This window comes from Agelaius phoeniceus, chromosome 7 (assembly GCF_051311805.1).
Source record: "Agelaius phoeniceus isolate bAgePho1 chromosome 7, bAgePho1.hap1, whole genome shotgun sequence".
Taxonomy (NCBI): Eukaryota; Metazoa; Chordata; class Aves; order Passeriformes; family Icteridae; genus Agelaius; species Agelaius phoeniceus.
This window is the reverse complement of record NC_135271.1, coordinates 33,394,062-33,411,133: the sequence shown is the minus strand read 5'-3', so window position 1 is coordinate 33,411,133 and position 17,072 is coordinate 33,394,062. Positions and strand designations below refer to the sequence as shown.

At 39.2% G+C, this 17,072-nt stretch overlaps 1 long non-coding RNA gene across 1 annotated transcript; it reads right to left on the bottom strand.

The window, feature by feature from the left end:
- Positions 1–883: 883 nt before the first annotated feature.
- On the bottom strand, positions 884–16,151 carry LOC143694460 (uncharacterized). The gene is made up of 4 exons (XR_013182946.1): positions 16,036–16,151; positions 5,861–5,983; positions 4,037–4,227; positions 884–985 (listed from the first exon to the last, which is right to left on the bottom strand). It is a non-coding gene; the product is annotated as an uncharacterized LOC143694460 (long non-coding RNA).
- Positions 16,152–17,072: the final 921 nt, after the last annotated feature.

Genomic DNA, 17,072 nt, shown 5'->3' with positions numbered 1-17,072 from the left:
CAATTAACAGAAAAATCTCTATGCCACGCCACTCCTTATGGATCCGGGCTTTCCTCACCACAAATGAGGTGGTGAGCCACCTTTCACAGTGGCTTTCACCCACTGAACCACAACAAAGCAATGCTTCTCTTGTTCCTGAGCACAGACCTCCCACCCAAAATACTATAGCTCTTACAGTCACACTTGAAAAAATTCTTTCCATAGTGAAGTTCCTAAACACAGTATAGTGATTGCGCCAGGTCTACACTAGATCAACACAGAGCGTCCAAAATGCTTAGGAAATCGGATGTTTTTTCCCTTAACAAATTGTTCAGTATGTTGTCCGTACTGAAGTGACACATTAGGTTGGAGTTTCAAGCTTTTGGAAGGCAGCCATGGAAGACAGAAACCATATGATGCCAGAGTGGATTTATACTCGTTAACTTACATGAGACTGGCACAAGCCTCCAAATATTAGCCTATGATTTTTGCAAGAAAAAAGAAGCAAGACTTTGGGGTGTTAGCAGAGCCTTCATTACTAGCAGCTGCAATGGATTAATCTTAGACAGGGAACTACAGTATTTAGTTAAAGATGGAAAGGAATAGTGGCTTAGCACCTCTTTCAGAAAAGGCGAAGTTAAATGCAAAAGCAGAATGTCTTCTCCATGAAGCAGCACTGAAAAATACTTTTGCATTCATGTGACATTGAGAAACAAATGACAAAGAATTTTCCATTAATAATTTAATTTGGGGGCCAAAGGGCCCTCAATAACATCATAAGCATATAACATGGAGACAAGTTTATCCCTGAGATAAGCAATCACTGTATAGTTCCTACAGCATGTTTGAATTTGACTCTATGGAATGCAAAATTTAAAAAAAAAAACATAAGCTGCCAACCCACCTCAGACCATCATGATTTTATGCTGAACACTAGAAGTGCAAAAATGAAGCTGTGGAAAGTAGCATATTTCCAGGAGGTTCTCAGCATCTCCATCTCCCATGTCTATAAAAGATGACACAGAAACAACACAGTCATCATCTGGCAGGATCATTAGAGCATTAAAATTCAGCCCTGATGTCTAAAACAATACATACAAATATGCAATTTCTGAGGAAAATTTGGGCATCCGAGTTGAAGATCCAGATTCCTTTTGTGGTACATTCTTACTACTGGAAACAAGGATTTTTATCAGAAAGTATGTGGAGTTGAGGTGATGTACAAATCTTCTAGGGAGTTATGAAGAGAGGCTAATAATCCAAAATCATATTTCCTATAGAACTAACCTGTGCACACAGAGCCTCCAGTTAAGCATTAAGATGTAACCCTCATTCACATTCAGCAAAACCCTCTGACTCATAGGAGCTTTGTTCCTTGAGGGCTGGACAACTGGATTACTCTTTATTTTTAAAGATGGATGGTGGTGATGCTGCTGCTCATCTTTTATAGCAGTGGTTAAAGCACTCACCCAGAAACTGGTGAGCTGACTACGGTTCAGTGACCTCCTCAGTGTGAGGGGGTTCAAATCTACAGCTCCAGCCTAGGCTCTGACAACCAAGTTAAGCCACAATTGCTGGAGATTTGGGGAATGAGGGCAAAGAAGGGAAAAGAGGGGGGCAGTCTGCTTCCTGCTGAAGCTGCATGACTGTTCAGCAAAGAATGCAAGATTTTTTGGGTCAGAAAGAAAGAGAAATGGAAAAAAAAAAAAAAAAGAGCTTTAGACTAAACATGAAGGCTTCCTCTGGGAAGAAAAAAAAGTCATCCTCTTCAATGTTTTTATTGTTGTTAATTAATTTCGTTTTAAACAAGATTTTACAGTGACATTTCCAAATTTGTGAGATGGAAACACTTTTATACAATCATAAAATTTAATGAAAATTTCCATTTGCAGTAAACACGTGATGAGAGGCAGTGGTGGGATGCAGAGCCACATGCCACTCTGTGTCACACTGCCCAACACAGTCACCCCAAGAGCTGCCTTACGTGCCTGGGGAGTGAGTGTTTGTGACATGTGGGGAAGTGGCCATGGGCTACAGTCCCTAATCGGCTCTCTGCTCTCTTCCTGCCAGCTGAAGGACACCTGGGAAACAGGATGCCCCAAGACTGGGGGCATGTAACTACACCAGTACCAAGTGCTGGCCCTGATTACCGAGATTCATCACTAAAGGGGGTGGAGTAGTAGCTGGTACAATAGAAATCCAGCATTGGAACATGGACAAAGGGAATGAAATTGTAGGTGGAGCACTAAAACCAGCAGCTTGCTGAAGGCAGTGTTTGCTGGGAAGAGGAGCTGGACTCCTTGGAGTCTCTCACACGCTGCTGCCTCCGCAAGCTCGGCAGCGGACAGCAACGCAGGAAGAAGTGTAAATGAGAGGAAATCTGAAACAGACCAATTAAAGGATTGTCTACTTTCTTAAAGCAGCCTAAAGCCTAGTGAGACTGGAGTCTTGTACACTTTTCAGTGCATTAAAATACTGTTTTGTTTTGCTTCCAGATTCATTCACAAGCCAGGTCACAACCATCACTGCCTTCCTAATTTCTCACTATTATTCAGTCAGGCACTTCAGTTAGTCACTATGTGGGGCAAAACATTTAGTGAGGTCACAGGTTTACTGATTTTCTTTTTAATTCCATCTCTATTTTATTTAATCCTCAAAAGTTTGGAGATCAGGAGCTATGCAAAGAATTGTCTCTTTGTGAAAAGCTTACTTTGGTTGGCTGTCAGTGAATTTGTAGCCACAGCAAAGGCTCTGATACACCAGGGAGAAAATCATGCTTTTACCTAATCTAACCAAACCAACCTTGGTCAGATTGATTCAGTTTCCAGCCTTGGCTCTGACCTCACCCTTACCCTCAATCCTGCCTCACTTTCACACTGAGTATTTTATACAGCTTCTATTTTCTCCCTGCATTGCTTCTACCAGCCCCCCGCTGCCCCCCCCCCCACCACCCCCCCCAATTTCTATGTTCTACTCATCAACCATTGCTTTAGAATCTTCAGGCTGGATGGGCAGGCATGCGGTGCTGGCAGGTGGTGTAGCTGTTAGGCAGCCTTGTGTATCACAAGAGATCTAATGCTATCAAATTTCTTTTCCCCCAAAGACTAAAGAGAGCAAGCCTTTGTAAGCATGCAGGAGGGGGATGAAAACACTTTGTCTCCTGAGCAGCCAGCCTTTGTCATTTTACAAATGAAATCACTTTGGAAATTTAGAGAATTAATATCATAATGAAGACGGGAGTACCCATTAGGGTGGTCTAATGTTGCTCTGGAGATATATGATGGATGTCCAGTTGCTGTAAGCCCTTATTTGCAGAGAGTCACCTCTGTAGTTGCCATTATTAGGAAGATGTCTGAAGCAGAGGATCAGACACAACCATTGCAAGATGAGATAGTGTTTGACTGGTTTCCAGGGAACCGAAGGATACAGCCTTAGTTGTACCTGTCACTATGGCTCCCAGCTTTTTTCCCCCTTAATGTCTTTTTTAGCTGTAGGAAGTTTCTCTTTAAAGATTCACTGCTTCTCTAATAGCACGAAAAAGCAGGAATAGGAACATAAAAAAATGCTACCTGGATTGCAAAAAAGCTTCCACTTATTGCAAAACAATTGGTATAGTTCATCATCAAAGGACTGCAATATACTGCACTAGCCAGCTTTTGCAAATAAAGATAACCAGAGGATCTAACCTGTAGTGTATTACTTGTAGTAACTGGAAATATTCACCTGCTGTGTCCACTTCTGGAGATACCTAAAGCACTGTCAGAGCAGTGATGCCATGATTGCCATTCCTGGAAATACAGCCTCAAGAAAGTAGTACTTCCTGGAATTATCTTAATGGGCAATTGAATCATCATTTCTAGCACTCCAGCATCTTTCCCAGAAGGACAGTTTTCCACAGGCAATGATTCCAGTTAGAAACAAATGTGAATTTCCAAACTTCAGTTCTTTTCCCTTTCTGACTGGTTTTTCAGAGAACAGAAGCTTTAAGCAGATGTTAAAATTAGGGAGAAAGGCACCTAGGACATGAGGCTGGAAGGTGTCCAGTATAGTGATTTACCTGCACTTCATTTTATAGTAGCTCTTCTACCCAGGTCATTTATTTTCTTCCAATTATCTGTGTTCCTTTAATAATTCTCTACTGGTCACTAACACTGCTGCTTTGTTGTGTTATTTCCAGGGAAGCTCAGGTGCTGGTGTAAGTTGTCATAGCTGCAATGTCTTCCATGAGGATTTACACCAGTGAAGTGCCTGTGTTTTAAGAAAATCAGGTTAAATTCAGTAATGTCTAGATTCTTTTTTTTTTCAGCTGTGGAGGTATGCAAGGCAGCATGTTGTTACTAACCTTTTCAAATAAATGTGACATGACGAGTCCACACTTTGCTCTATATATAATCAGTACTGATTTTGGGGAATAATCAGTAGTAAATAAATTGAGTGCTGTTGAAATACCCTTTGCGTGTGTTCTCATGAATTACTCATGAAACAGGGGTTGCAAATTTGTGCCTCTGATACCCAGTATTGGATATGTACTGCTTTTTTTTTTTTTCTTTTTTTTTTTGCAATATATGGAGATAGAAGGTGTTCGGATTTTTTTTTTATATGTTGGGTTGTTTTGTTTTGGGATTTAGGGTTTTCTACAAAATTCTATTTGTTTCCCCTAAATCTTCAGTTCAGTGGCCAAATTCACCTTGGTGGGAGCAAATGCAACTCTATCAATAGCACTGGAATTTTCTCTGCATATGTCAGCGATGAATTTGTCCCCATATTTATTGGAAATACATGAGCTGCTGTGATATGATGTGGTAAATCATGCTGAGAGCAAATCAAACAGACAGGCTGTGGCTGCATCACTATTTCATACAACTCAGGTCATAATGGACAGGACAATGCTGTAGTGTGAAATTCAGTGCTAAGGAAAGTACATTCTTTCTAACCTTTTATGAAAATACTCCTCATCCATTAAAGGACCATTTAGGCAATGTGACCACTGCTGGAACCAGTGCAGGAGCATTTAGAAGGCAAAGAGAAAAACACCATTGCCCAAGAGGAGAACAAGTTGCCTGTAGATATTCCCACGCTTTTGCTATTCCAAAATTCCCATCAACTGTTGCATACAGCTTCCAGAAATAAAGCTATTCAGTCTTACTACAGTAAATGAAAGCAATGCAACATGCCAGTCTTCAAGCCCAGCAAACTATAAATGTAATATCAGACGGGGAAGAGCTAATGAAAACAATCACATTAAACATAGCTCTTCAGTGCTTGGTGCTCAATAAGTGAGCAGCAGGCTTTCTCTGTCTAGCTTACAGAAAACAGGAGGTAGCAGTTTGCAAGGAGCAGCGTTTTAATGTGATTGGACTATAACAGACAATCTATTTACAGCATGCTCTGGGGAGCTTATAAACAAATGTTGAGTAATTTCAGCCAGCAGTAATTACCCTTGCAGCTGACAAGGATAGCATGATACTTTCTCCTTCACCTTCAGCCCAGTCCAGAAGGCACTGTACACAATGGCACTTCTAATTATTTCTGCATTTCTATGGCTAAAGACCAAAGTGTGTTATTAGAGAACATTTTAGAAGCTTTTTAAAAGCTTGTTTATTGGGACAATTAAAAGTCATCACTATGACAGCAAATAAAAGGTTCCATTCCCAGGCACGCGGTTGCAGCTGGGGGTCTGCCTGCTTACCTTGTAAGCCTTGTCTGCATGAGGCAAAATTTACAGCCACCCCTCACTGCTGCTACCAGTTCAATGGCATCGATGCTGCCAAGGTGGGCAACCTTCAAGGGTGCAGAGAATGGGGCTTTGTAAATATCATATTATCTAACACTGGTTAGAGAACATTGAATAAACACGGTACATAAAATGCTGTCCACTCACCTGTGCTTGAGCTCCCAACATAGTCAAACATAGTGGGGGTGAAGCCCTTGTAGCTGTAAGAAGATATTTTTGCAGAGTGCCTGTGGTGCAGTCAGAGCTTCAGACAACATGGCATTTTGTCTTCTGTTGAAAGAAAATTAAAAGCATGCTCTAAGACATCCATTAGCACTTAATTACTGATGAAATACAATGGTTTGGGGTTTTTTTCCCAGGCACTGGACACACAAATAGGGGCTGGAATTCTGGGCTGGAATCAGCTGCCACAGTGAGTCAGTAGGAAGGCAGGGGGAGAGGCAAAGAGACACCCGGGCTATGCTGGAAGAAAGCCAGGGGACTGGGGTGCTCCCCTCTGCATTCCTCCCACTGCTGGCGATACGCCCTTTTCCCTATCCATGGCCATGTGAAGGCAAATCTAGATCTTTTAATTTCCCCAAATCATCAGTGACCTATGCAATACTTCAAAAGCCATCTCCCCACTGTTACAGAACACCCCAGAGCATGCAGGCTACATTCACCGACATTTCAAATGCCCACTCTCCATGGCACAGCCCTCTGGCTCCTCAGGCACCCATGGGCACAGTCTGCCCTGCTCTGTGCCCAAGCCTGCTCCTCCAGAGCTGGCAGAAAGCCCTGGTGAGCTGCCACTGTGATAAAAGGGTGCAGAGCCTGTCCAACCCTAAAATGTAGGTGCTTTTTGATCAGTAACTTACAGAGAGATACAGCTGTGCCAACAAAGGAAGGAAGGTCTCCAGCCTCAGGGAGACCTCAGGAGGTTACGCTGTCCTGAGCAGTCTCTTATTTGGCCCAAAGCACTGTTTTTTCTCCCCAGTTATGTCCTATTTACGACATGATTTTCTGTTCACACTGTGTGTTTTGCTGTGAAAAACACCACAGCTATTTCCAACAAGTATATCAGAAAATGTACAAACAGCTACTCATGGCCAGTCATCATTGGAGTGATTGCTGTAGGCAGGGATAATTAACAGAATTATTGAGTCACAAGACTGTACACCACAAGAACTTCTATTTAACATCGTAATACAGTCATATAAGAGCCAAACTACCCAAAAGCAATTGGGAGAGGCAGTGAACTGTGATGTGTGCTGGTTTGCAAACACCACTGCACAGTTTGGTGTTTGCTGAGCTCCCATCCGCCTCAATAAATTCAGTTCAGGTTCCTGCTATAGGAATTGACAGCAGATATCTAATCCCCAAAAGTGGATTATTTACATTTTTTTATATGTTACATTGCATTACATCCTGTCACGTTGCATCTCATCACAAGCAGATATAATATTGCATAACATGATGTGACATGATGACAGACATCAGAAATGTTTTTTGTTGTTTTGGGTTTTTTTGAGGTTTTATACCTACTATCCAAAATATTTCAGAGTGATTTCTAGGAAGATGGAGGGGATAAGGTGAGTGCCTGGCTTACATGTTTGTCTGGCAGCTGCTGCACCGTCTCTCCCAAGCATTGTTTAAAATGAGCCACCTTGTTTTGCAGCTTCATGAAACCTCTGCAATGCAATTTTACACGTATTTTGCAAATATTTTTAAAAGATTCATTAGGAGGGAAATCAGCAGAACACATGTTCAATAACAGCACAAACCGACAACAGCTGCTGCAAATTACCTTGTCTGAAAGGAACCCCCAGCAATGCATTGCAAACTTTAACAATGTACTCGAGCTGTTGATTGCTTGCGCTGCCGCTCGCCACTCGTTTCTGAGACACAGTTGGTGGAGGAACATTAATTTGTCCTTGTTCTTGAGACTGGCAGGTGTCACTTTGCCCAGTGTGGGACATGAGTGACAGATATTTTGCAGCTGATGAAATGAGAATGCAGAAATTCAAGAGTGCCTCTGGGATTTCACTGGTCATTTGTGGCCAGCGCAAGGGCAGGGCCCGCTGCCTCGCTGGCGCAGCACTGGCTGAAGCTGCTGTTGCTGCAGGCTGCCGCAGATCCACACCATTTTAAATAATATTGGTATTATGAAGCCCTTCCCACACATACACACACACACTTGAGGGTATTGTGTGTGCTTTGCTTCTTTCTAGGCTGATACTGGCTGGGAGATTGTTTTAATTGCTTTTTGTTTTGGTTTGGGTTTTTTTTTCCTTCTGTCCTATGCTCAAGCCTTCTTGAAAAGGATTTTACCTGCATCTGCTATCTTTATTTCTTTGGATAACATAAATAGAATTTGCTAAAAGTGATACATAAGCTAACCTAGAGGAAACTGATTAAAAACAAGAGCAGCATTAAAAAATGCAATTAATAAAATCCTCTTGTGATACAGCGGTTAGGAAGAGAGTGGGTAGAATTATATCAATTGAAATGTTTCTTTCATCTAATTTAAAAAACAGAAAAATGTTCAAATTCCAAGCACAAATGCACAAAGCTTGGTGAAAATAAAAAAAAAAATACAAGGAAATGAGCAGCACTGCAGTGTTAAGGAATTAAGAATGAGATTTGTTGAATTTTAACACTATCCTGCAGTTCACCTTTATCTTTCCTTTAAGTCTTAGAGCATTTTCTTTGCAAGCAATATAGTGGCCGGGATTAGTAACACCATCCTCCTCCTCCTTCCCCCAAGACCCACCCCCCCCCCCAAAAAAAAAAAAAAAAGATTTAATTATAACTACAAGGAAAAGAAATTGTCCACTGTTGAAGCCTCTAGATATTTTCAACCTCAGTTTAAATAATGTTGGGGTTTTTTCCATTCAGCAATTTTATGTGAAAACAAAAGGGGAAGGGATTAAAATATTCTGTATTTTCTAAAATACTTTTTATACAAACAAGAGTGCATACCACAAAGAAAACAATTCTTTAAATTATTTAGCCTTTTATTTAAACTATATATTATTTTAGAGGGGGTGATTTTTGAGTTTCAGGACTCATTTTGCTAACTGTGTTAAATGTAGTGTATTTAGAACAGGGTATTCCATAGAACCACTAACAGCATTTTCAATTGTGCTAAAACCATATTAACATATTTGCCTCTTTAATGATTAACTGTCTTTGAATATTAAGAGATTTCTAAAACATCTTATTCACATGGAGGAGACTGCAAAAGCCTGGGTTTTTTCTCTATTTTATAAGTGAGGCTTCGTTTGATATGCATTCTGATTTTAAAAGAACCATAATATTTTAATCGATCTCTCTGTAAAGATCATGATTATTATAAATGAGATACAGTCATGCACATCAAGCCTGACTGGTAGATAGGAGGTCATGAGTCAGGAATTATATGAAGAGGGGAAGCAAAAACTAGAAAATTTTCCAACATGATTGTTTAAAGGAACAATTACGTACATTGGTACATGAATTCAAGACTTCAGTTACATGCAGAGTTATTAGCCTTCATTTTCTATTAATTTCCTTTAAACTAACCTTGAAAAAGTATCATTTGCAAAAAAATAAAATTAAATCCATACATTTATTATGACAAACATGTAATTTCATAGTGAACTCTTCACATTTATGAAACAGCTGGCATTAAAAATCATGGCAGAGAAATATATCTGATGAGAACATTGATACAAACCTAGGCTGTAAAAACACTGGTTAATGTCATTTGACAAATGTCATTTTATTGGAGATAATTACTTATGTTAAATAATTTGAAACACACATAAAGATATCATCTGATATGATGCAATATAGCCCTTTAAATATAATTTCATTATCAGAACTGGAAAAATTCTTTTGAATAGATTTATTTTTTCTACCAAACATCTAGTCTCTCTAAAACAATACTGTTTTGTTTATACCTACGTGCAAACACACACAGAACACAATCAAATACATCTGTACATTTTTCACTTGATATTTCCACCGCCTACTTACAAGTGCAAAGATATACTGTTATCCTTTGAAAACAAATATTTTTTTCTAGGTGACATGCTTCTTTAATTAAACTGTATTATTTATAATGATCAAATATAATTAGCAGTAACAAGTATTTAATGAAAACAAACTGCTTTCCTTTCAAATCTTTCCAACCCATTGTACTTTAAGGCCATAGCTTCCCTCAGAAGATCACTGTATCACAACAACTAAAAACAAGTATATGATTAAAAGATTGTCAGGTGCTGCTTCATTTCAGACAGACAGAAATAGGGAAGGTAAACACTGGAGATCCCAATTCATATCGTGAATTCATGTCATGTACTAATCCTATCATTTAAGGTATCACTTCCAATGAAACAATACTGTTAGTGGTTCAATGTGCTTTAGAGGTGTCTTTTAACTACCCCATTTGATATTGTTATGCACTAAGACATTACCTGAGTATCTTTGATTATTGCTGAGCGAGATGAGAGGAATGTGCTCTTTCACTGGACTCATTGACAGCGAGGTGCTATAACAACTCTCCTGTAATTAATTGTGAGTGAAAGGGGGTTTGGTTTTTGCAGCCTCGTAAAACTTTTCCCACATGGCTGAACCCATGGTCAGGAGACGTTAGGCAACATTAACTGCCTGCACATTTCTGCAAGGCTCTGGAGGAAGCGGCTCGGCACTGGGGCTCCAATTCTGAAAACCCCGGGACACAAGACATCAGCGTCTACCTTTCATCTTAGCTGAGATTTGGAGAGGGTTCAGACCACAGAGGCTCCTTAATTCTCACTAATTCATTTGCTTTCCTGATTCACTTGGCTTGGGATAACCTGCGAATGATAATGAACCTGTAAGGGGAGCGCTTAGTCCCTTGCCTTTGAATGTGCTCGGCATGGATTGAGGGCTTTCTGTGAATCTTGCAAGAGGAAAGAATCTTATTAGCACTGATTGCCAGTCATGAGGTTGCCTCTAAAAATTGCTCTTGTATTTTTAACTCTTGCTTGCTTATACCAACCCCAGCTAAGGAGAGAGATGTGTTGTTTACACATTGAACACAACATTGTTCTCAACATTTACTCATTTCTCTTTGCAATTTGATCTAATCATAACACATTTGCTTTATGTATGTCATTACTATACCACTGTGAACACTTCATCATTTTTCCCATGATTATTCTACAAGTTCATAACTGGCCAAGTCCTCATCTCTTCACCCCCAGCTAAACACCCTCTTTGCATAAATGCATGCTCTCTAGAATAAAGGGTCTAATTTCCTTTTCTTATTAACCATTTCAGCAGAGCACAGCTGTACTGCTCTATGTGTTACTAAGGGATTTCTAGTAGAGTTGTTGTTGTTGCCTCATGTTGGTTCTTTTCTTTTAATAAACATATTGTGGATCTCAATACAAAAAAAAAAATCAAACTCTGGTGAGATTATCTGAAAATAAACTTGGAAATAATGGCTTATTTTTGCTTCTCTTTTATAAATAAACATTCATACTAAGATTTTTTTTTCCATTCATTTATGTGAATTTAGGTGACTGTACAGAAGAAATGAATGAAACCCAATCTGTGTCAGAGTGATTCAGGTTAGACAAATTCCTTCTCAGGTCAGCAACTGCTAATGACTGAGGATTTGGGGTCCAGTTTCACATAGGTCCTTCTTATTACTAGAACCAAGTTCTAACTCCTTCCCCAATCCTGGGAGACCCCAGTATTAAGCAGCAAGTTCTACTCTCTTAACATCCTTAAAGGTATAGATTGCTTTATTATCCAACCCTACCCAGGAAGATTTACAAATGGGCAACCCATCCTTTCTGCAAAAATGTGGTGCTTTTCTGTTGTTTATAGCTGTTTAATATGACCTATGTGCAGTTCTAGAAAACCAGTGCTTCAGCTTTGGCATTTAGTAACAAGAGAGCCTTATACATCTTCCACATCTGGGACACCTACCCACCAGCCAGAAATGAATGCTGCTGTGCTGAGACAAAGATAAAATCCTTTTGTGATGATTTATTTACCTCTTGTCTAGGTGGGAGCAGTATAGTGTTTGACTAAATAAAGACAATTACTTCCATTTTCAGCTAATGAAATAATCTCCTAAAATCCTCTTGAAATATGATTTTTATGCTTTTCTGCTCTGATTTGCTGTTGCCTCAAAAAATCTCAAAGTGACAAAACATTACACCCACTCTTTTTCAACAGAATTTACCAAAAAGGATAATTATGTGAGACTGCTAGAATTCAAATTTGAACTGAAAGTTCTTGTGTGGAAATACAGATTTCTATTATGTTGATAGGCTCAGCTCTTCCTCAAAGGGCATGAACAAGAGTTGATCAGCCAATGGAATTCATGTTACATGGGAATTCTGAAAGTTTGACATTTGCTTGTTGAATCATAAAACATTTCTGCAGGACAGTTACCAAAAAAATCCCAACTTGCTTTGGAAATGTCACACACAAATATCTACTTTTTGCATCAAAATGTCAAAACAAAACAATGATTTAGGCTTCTATGTTTCAAAATGTCAACTTGGTGCTTTTATCAGTATTTTGGCTGTCTATGACATGTAAATTTTGCTCAGAATTTATTTTAGAAAATTTTATTGAATTTTACTTTTCTACAGTATATCACAACTTTTTGTTGGAATATTAAAATAATTTTTTGTAAAAAGTTCCTCACAGATAGGCTTTTTTGTGTATACACTTTATAAATATATAAAATAAAGCATATTTCACTAAAATTATTTAAAAACCCAAACACTATGTATTCACTAGAAGTGTAGCCAACACCACAAAAAAGAATCCCCAACCCAGTCCTGTACTCTCACCAAAATATCCCACTCCCTTCTTTGTTAGTAGTTAAACCTAGCTAAATAATGACATTTCCTGTCTGAACAACATGTCTCAAAACTCATACTCACCTTAAGAAGAGAAGGTCCTTAAGAAGAGTCCTACCATGAGTTGGAAGAGACCAAACAAGGATTATCAAAGCCCTGCTCCTGGTTCTGCCCAGGACAGCTCCAGGAATCCCCCACGTGCCTGAGGGAGCTGTTAAAGCCTGGCTGCACCTCTCACAGGGCGCCTCTGCAGGCTCTGGGAAGCACAGGAGCATTCCTGCCTCTCACCAGCGTCTCCCTGTCCAGCATTTTGTTTATTTATCCGGCTGGGGATTTTTTCCCCGCCACTGGAGCTCTCTGTTTATTAAGCCTTCTCTGCTAGGATAATCTTCATTTGTAGCCCTCCAGGTTAATTTTAAGCCCCTGCAAAACCCTGGAAATTTTGGAACAGATTTGGCTGGGTCCTGCTCCTCTATTAATCAGCAATTTCTGCATTTTCCTCACCACTAACTTTCACTCATAGCACTTTCAAAAATTTTGCAGAATGTTGAGCAGTTTTACAGCAATAAAACAGAACTCTTAACTAATCTATTATCCCTCCATGTCTGAAAATGTGAGTGAAATTGGAAAGTGGAACTCACAGGCATTTTTCAGTTCAACTTGCAAATGTGCTGGAGAAGAAATTATTTTCTCCTCTTACACTCTAGTCAAAAAGCATCATTTGGCAAGTTACACTAATTTACATACATTTTCTATTAAACTTTTCTATCATAAAATATTGCCTTTATGATCCAGACACATAATTTATTATGCAATGCACCATCACCATCATCACAGTGAATTGCATTTTACGTGTTTATACTAACAGGGAAGTTGATCAGCTTCAGCCTCCTTTTCATTATATGCATCATTCATCCTCCACCACCAAGATCTCTGGGTTCTGTAGCATATCCATCATTATCTAACTGCCAACTGTTTTCAGAGGTTCCACTGCTTTAAGCCCATTATTTCTTTAGATTGGTGAATCTACAGAGGATCTTTCCAAAACATAGAGCAGTCAGCATGGCACATGTGTACAAATGAATGGTGGGGGCTTGTCCATCACAGTCTCTTTGTACCTCTTTTTTGCTCCAGAACTGCAGCATGTAATGAGCAGAAAATGCATACTTACATATCTAAAAAGAATAAAAATTTAAATGGCCTTAAAAATAATAACAAAATAGCCTTTTGTGGAAAGGCTGCTGTGAAAAAATCTAGTATACAGATTGCCCAGTAGTTTGGGCTTACCATCTCCTTATAATGCAGACTAAAGCACATAGACAAAGAGCTCTGCTAAGATAAGGAATTTCTTTCCTGTCCCCATTTACCTTGCTGCATTTAATTTAATCAATAGCTGAATGGGGAAGAGGAGGAGAATTTGATGGTTCAAGAGACTGATAATAGGATATCGAACCTTTCATCTTGGTATCATTGATTCAACATAGGAATTGACACACTGGATCAGAGCAGTGGTCCATCTCCTCTGAGATGCTCTCTGACAGGGGCCTGTACCAGGTGTGTTTCAGGGGGAGGTGTCAGAAACCCTGCAGTAAGCATTTATGAAATAACCTGCCCACAGGAAAGGTTTCTTCTTAACTCTCTTTATAATTTGGCTAATGTTCACCCTCAGGGTAGTCTGTAACTCAAAAAAACTTTTAGATCTTGTGGACTGCAGCATAGGTGATATATTATTTAAATGCAAATCCAACTGAAGTCTGCATTCAGCTGAAGTTTTGGCCACCAAGTTGCACTGAGTTCCAGAGAAAAATTAATAATTACTTAATAATTTCAACAACTAATAACTTCATTGCACTTCTTCTTAACTTGTTGTCTTATTAAATAAACAACCTTTTCTATGTACTGTGTACCCGTTGTTATTATTAGTGACCCATACAGTTCATCTTCCCTCTCATTTAAAAAAAAAATTAAACTTTTTAATTTTTCTTGAAATGAAGGGCTTTTCATGCTTCTAATCAATTACACTGCTCATCTCTAAACTTCATCTATTTATGATACATTTTCTTCAAGGCAGGATAACCACAACTGAATATAGTACTCCAGGTCAGGGCGTACCTCTGATTTATTTAATGACATTATAAGATTTTGGGCATTATTTCTCTCCCAACCCTCTTGTATCCTAACAGTTTGCTTGCTTCTTTGACCCTTACTCTATACAGAGCAGAGACTTTCATTGAACCATCCAGTAGAAGGCACAGGTCTCCCCTTGAGTGACAATAATGATGTATTTGGATGGCTTAAATTATTCCTTCTTATGTTACATTTGTCAACACTGAACTATTATCTTCACTATTCAGCTAAATTTGTTAAATTTTGCCAGTTTTCTTACTCTTTTTTTTTATCTTGAATTTTCTGAAATATTTGAGTTCTCTTTACTGTCTTTTGTTTTTTTTTTTTTTTTGGAGCTTACAAGCATCACAGGCATTTTCCTTAACTAAAGTACAGGAAAAGTAAACCAATTTCTGCTATGAAATCTGAAAATCCACCCACATGAATATACATGCATACATTAACCCTCTAAAGGTTCACAATGTTTTTCCTTTTTATTATTCTCCTTTACCTAAACAGCTTCTAGTCCCTTCTTATGTCTTTCTCTCATGGCTATATCCTGGCATTATTTTCCAAGGAGATTTTTTTCCCAGAAATTTAGTTAAAATACATTTGTTTTGGTTGACTTAACACATTCTGGTAGATTAGGAAAAAAAATGGGCTTTCTTTATGTGTCTATGTCACTTTCTGTCACACTGTTATGTCACTATTATATAACCGGAAAATTACGATATTATCACTCCGGTCCTAATTTTAGGTTAGAAAGAGACGTACTGAATTGGCTTTTCTAGAAACATTCCTGAAGCAAACAAAATCAAATTCTGCATTTGCAATTTAATCAACAATGGCTGTGTTTAATGGGATATCATCTCAAATAGTTTTTTCTTAAATACTGCTCCAAGTCTTGTATGTTTTAACAATCAGTACAATTATGAAGGCAGTTGTCCTTGCTGGCCTGAGTAAAGTAAGTTAGTGGTCTTGATTCAGGTCTTAATAAAATGCAAGCCAAAACTCAAAGAGATTACCTTGTTGCTAGCCTGGGCAAATATATTCTGCCCAAGAAAATATTCTGCACAACCAAATAAACAACTCTTTCACTGAAGGGGGTATCTGGTCCTTTGATCTTAGAATTAAGGAGTTTTTACCTCATAGTAAACAAAATATTTTGCCATTTTTCTTCTGAGTGCTTTCCTATGTGAGGAGGCAGAAGTGCTGAGTCCTCCAGGCTTTTAAATATTCTTAGCAAGAAGCATAATAGTGTGACACTAAGTATGTTAAATAGACTGCAGGTGGAGAGCTTTTTAATGTCACTCTGTGTCTAATACTATCTAAAATGCTTTGTGTTTGTTTCTTTTGTAAAACAAAACTCTGTAATCCAGGACCTACCATGAATGTGCTGTTCTGGCTCCGTGGACCCAAAGGCCACTTGGAGACAGCAGCTTCAGGCGAGCACCAGTCCCTGACTTCATTCTCTCTGGATTCGTTCAGACCAAACCCATCAGCTGGAAGAAAAACAAAACAGCTTAGTTACACTCCAGATTTGCATCACTTCCAAGATGTTGAGGATAAAGGGAGTGTCTGTGTCTCCACCCTTCACCCAGCTGAGGGGAGATGAAGAGACAAAACCTGGGATAATCCATGAGAGCATGTGCCCGCTCTCCTGGCACCAAGGCTTTGCAGTGCACACAGGTACCAGGCTGGGAGCTGTGGGTGCCAGGCATTTCTGCTTTACCTCTGCACACACAGCCCTCACAGGCACAGTTGGCAGGATGGAAGATTTAGCCCATAGCAAGGGAAGCGTACATCATTCTCAACATTACTCATGCCAGAAGTGTTTTCAGGTTAATTTGTAAAAAAAAATGTGACCCAAAAACCTGAGTTTCAAATGAGACAGTTATTTTAAGGCTTGGTTTACTAAACCTAATTTATTATGTGAGATAACAGACTTCTGCAATCCACTGCATGGCTTCATGGCTGAAGTTAGTAATTCATGTGAATAATGCTGCTAAAAAAGAGATGCTATGTGGTCAGTCCATGGCAGTCAGTCATGGTGCCTAGACAGCAGCTATCTTGACTGTTTTTCCTGCAGCACAGAATAGCTGAGAGGACTAGTTATCTCAGCTGCAAATATCTGAGTTACAGGAGCACAGCTGGAACATCACAGCTCCCTACCCCTGCACAGCCTATCCTATAGCTAGAGCAGCATGCCACTATTGAGGGCTAAAGATGAAAAAGTTTTTTAACTTGCTACTGTCGTGCTTACAATAAAGCGTACTCTCATCTTTAGCATTTCGAAGTCTTTTGTTGTTTAAAGCACGAATGTAGCATTCCTGGATGCCACCCTTGGTAGATAAAAGCAAACAACATTTTCATAAACAAGGTAAAGTGCTGCAATTACACAGAATGCACTGAGAGTGCCATAG